Raw genomic sequence first — 4,680 nt, 5'->3', positions numbered from 1 at the left:
ACAGTTCAAACAACTTCATCTGATGCTGTTGATTCTGTTTAAAAACGTTCAGCTTCATCTGATGCTGTTGATTCTGTTTAAAAACGTTCAGCTTCATCTGATGCTGTTGATTCTGTTTAAAAACGTTCAGCTTCATCTGATGCTGTTGATTCTGTTTAAAAACGTTCGTCTGATGCACTGTTGATTCTGTTTAAAAACGTTCGTCGACTACCTTTTTTTTTTCACTGACAAAAACTAAATAAAAACTATGATGACTACAACTAAGACTATACATATATTGACAATTTCGTGGACAAATAAAAATACATGTTTGTCGACAAAATAGATTGTAGATTTAGTCGAAACTAAATGAAATATGGAGACCTGTGTTGCTTTTAGCATTTATTTAGAAAACATTTAACAAGCCAACATAAAATATAACTTATCATCTTAGTTACAGTCAATACATGTTTAAAAGAGAACGTTAGTCGACTTGTACAGGAACAAAGTACATACAGTTGAGATCACAACATATTTTATAACGCTGACCTGCCCAATGCAACAGGTTAAGAAGATATTTGTTATGAATGCTGATCACGGTTATGGCATTTAGTGAGAGGAAAGTCTAGTATCACATTAATTTAGTCAGAGGAAAGTCTAGTATCACATTCATTTAGTCAGAGGAGAGTCTAGTATTCCATTAATTTAGTCAGAGGAAAGTCTAGTATTCCATTAATTTAGTCAGAGGAAAGTCTAGTATCACATTAATTTAGTCAGAGGAGAGTCTAGTATTCCATTCATTTAGTCAGAGGAGAGTCTAGTATTCCATTAATTTAGTCAGAGGAAAGTCTAGTATTCCATTAATTTAGTCAGAGGAAAGTCTAGTATCACATTAATTTAGTCAGAGGAGAGTCTAGTATTCCATTAATTTAGTCAGAGGAAAGTCTAGTATTCCATTCATTTAGTCAGAGGAGAGTCTAGTATTCCATTAATTTAGTCAGAGGAGAGTCTAGTATTCCATTAATTTAGTCAGAGGAAAGTCTAGTATCACATTAATTTAGTCAGAGGAGAGTCTAGTATTCCATTAATTTAGTCAGAGGAGAGTCTAGTATTCCATTAATTTAGTCAGAGGAAAGTCTAGTATTCCATTCATTTAGTCAGAGGAGAGTCTAGTATTCCATTCATTTAGTCAGAGGAGAGTCTAGTATTCCATTAATTTAGTCAGAGGAGAGTCTAGTATTCCATTAATTTAGTCAGAGGAAAGTCTAGTATTCCATTCATTTAGTCAGAGGAAAGTCTAGTATTCCATTAATTTAGTCAGAGGAGAGTCTAGTATTCCATTCATTTAGTCAGAGGAAAGTCTAGTATTCCATTCATTTAGTCAGAGGAAAGTCTAGTATTCCATTCATTTAGTCAGAGGAAAGTCTAGTATTCCATTAATTTAGTCAGAGGAAAGTCTAGTATCACATTCATAATTTATCTGATGTTGGGGAGAAATCCCTGATCTCCATATTTAAAGATTAAACTTGAGTGTTTTGCGATGTGGTACGCTGTGAGCTTGTAGATCTGCTAATTTCACTAGTTTTGAGCTTTCGGACATTTTCAAAATTTTAAAGGAGATTCATCATCAAATGTAACAATATATACTGTCAATATACCGGTACTTGTTTTATATTCCAACGTCTTCTCTAAAACTAAACATTGTATTTACATATAATACACTTTACAGTCAACTCAAAAGGCTTAAAAACAACTTTCCTCATCATCAACCAGAAGATATCATTTAAATATAATAAACATTCTGCCAGAGCTCAACTATGTACACTTCTAACACCAGCAGCATGTATGACAGACACACAGACATGGCTTTATAAGTTCCTCTTTTGGATGATTGGCCGTTCAGTTTCTGTGACTAATAATAAATTACACTAGTATTCATTTGTTTAAAAAAAAAAACAAGACCCTCAAGGACCACTGGGCCCCCCCCCCCCCTCAAGGACCACTGGGGGGCCCCCTCAAGGACCACTGGGGGGGGCCCCCCCCTCAAGGACCACTGGGGGGCCCCCCCTCAAGGACCACTGGGGGGGGGGGGGGCCCTCAAGGACCACTGGGGGGCCCCCCGCTCAAGGACCACTGGGGGGGCCCCCCCCTCAAGGACCACTGGGGGGACCCCCCCCCCTCAAGGACCACTGGGGGGGGGGGCCCTCAAGGACCACTGGGGGGGGGGGGGGCCCTCAAGGACCACTGGGGCCCCCCCCCTCAAGGACCACTGGGGGGGGCCCTCAAGGACCACTGGGGGGGGCCCCTCAAGGACCACTGGGGGGGCCCCCCCCTCAAGGACCACTGGGGGGGGGCCCTCAAGGACCACTGGGGGGGCCCCCCCCTCAAGGACCACTGGGGGGGCCCCCCCCTCAAGGACCACTGGGGGGCCCCTCAAGGACCACTGGGGGGGGCCCCTCAAGGACCACTGGGGGGTCCACGGACCCCACTTTGAGAAGCACGGCTCTTAACACGCCATTCACACCCAGCCAAACCAAACTAGAGCTATGAACGGAATAGTTTTATAAAAAATATATAAATATAAAATATAAACAACCAGTGTACAGGTGCTCACGGGTCCATTTGGTTGCATTTGTACACTCTTAAAAGAGTTCAATTAAAAGATGACTTAAAGAGGATTTCACACACCTTTAAAACGGTATCTAGTGGCCACTAGGGGAGCATGCAGTGGGTCACACACCTTTATCTAGTGGCCACTAGGGGAGCATGCAGTGGGTCACACACCTTTAAAACGGTATCTAGTGGCCACTAGGGGTGCATGCAGTGGGTCACACACCTTTATCTAGTGGCCACTAGGGGTGCATGCAGTGGGTCACACACCTTTATCTAGTGGCCACTAGGGGTGCATGCAGTGGGTCACACACCTTTATCTAGTGGCCACTAGGGGTGCATGCAGTGGGTCACACACCTTTATCTAGTGGCCACTAGGGGTGCATGCAGTGGGTCACACACCTTTATCTAGTGGCCACTAGGGGTGCATGCAGTGGGTCACACACCTTTATCTAGTGGCCACTAGGGGTGCATGCAGTGGGTCACACACCTTTATCTAGTGGCCACTAGGGGTGCATGCAGTGGGTCACACACACCTCAATTGCACCCGAAAAAACCCGGAACTTTTAACATTCAGTAGGTTTCTGTGCTCTGGGGTTTTCTGAATAATTAGGCTCAAACAAAATGATTTGCCTGTGGACTGTGATGTAAGAGTCAAACAAATCCCATATATTATGACAATTTGCCAGCAGGTTTTCATTGCAGCTCAAAAGGCTTCAGAACACACAGAGTTTCTCTCCCCAGACCACATAGAAAATCCACTGAATGGTCAAAGTTCAGGTTGTGTGGCTATAGGTCAAAGTTCAGGTTGTGTGGCTATAGGTCAAAGTTCAGGTTGTGTGGCTATAGGTCAAAGTTCAGGTTGTGTGGCTATAGGTCAAAGTTCAGGTTGTGTGGCTATAGGTCAAAGTTCAGGTTGTGTGGCTATAGGTCAAAGTTCAGGTTGTGTGGCTATAGGTCAAAGTTCAGGTTGTGTGGCTATAGGTCAAAGTTCAGGTTGTGTGGCTATAGGTCAAAGTTCAGGTTGTGTGGATATAGGTCATAAAACCAAAAAGAAAGATAAATGTTAAATGTAAATGAACGTCATGAAACTAGAGATGTCCCGATACTGTATCGGATCAGCCCTTATTTGGTCATATCGGGTCATATCGGTATCGGCGAATATGCCAGTCTAACCAGCGATCCCACACAGTGGTAAGGGGTTGACACTATGCCAGTCTAACCAGAGATCCCACACAGGGGTAAGGAAGGGGTTGACACTATGCCAGTCTAACCAGTGATCCCACACAGGGGTAAGGGGTTGACACTATGCCAGTCTAACCAGAGATCCCACACAGGGGTAAGGGGTCGACACTATGCCAGTCTAACCAGTGATCCCACACAGGGGTAAGGAAGGGGTCGACACTATGCCAGTCTAACCAGTGATCCCACACAGGGGTAAGGAAGGGGTCGACACTATGCCAGTCTAACCAGTGATCCCACACAGGGGTAAGGGGTCGACACTATGCCAGTCTAACCAGTGATCCCACACAGGGGTAAGGGGTCGACACTATGCCAGTCTAACCAGTGATCCCACACAGGGGTAAGGGGTCGACACTATGCCAGTCTAACCAGTGATCCCACACAGGGGTTGACACTATGCCAGTCTAACCAGTGATCCCACACAGGGGTAAGGGGTCGACACTATGCCAGTCTAACCAGTGATCCCACACAGGGGTTGACACTATGCCAGTCTAACCAGTGATCCCACACAGGGGTAAGGGGTTGACACTATGCCAGTCTAACCAGTGATCCCACACAGGGGTAAGGGGTTGACACTATGCCAGTCTAACCAGTGATCCCACACAGGGGTAAGGGGTTGACACTATGCCAGTCTAACCAGTGATCCCACACAGGGGTTGACACTATGCCAGTCTAACCAGTGATCCCACACAGGGGTAAGGGGTCGACACTATGCCAGTCTAACCAGTGATCCCACACAGGGGTAAGGGGTCGACACTATGCCAGTCTAACCAGTGATCCCACACAGGGGTAAGGGGTCGACACTATGCCAGTCTAACCAGTGATCCCACACAGGGGTAAGGGGTCGAC

The sequence above is a fragment of the Electrona antarctica genome, assembly GCF_951216825.1.
Source record: "Electrona antarctica genome assembly, contig: scaffold_199, whole genome shotgun sequence".
Lineage (NCBI taxonomy): Eukaryota > Metazoa > Chordata > Actinopteri > Myctophiformes > Myctophidae > Electrona > Electrona antarctica.
This window is presented reverse-complemented; position numbering follows the sequence as displayed.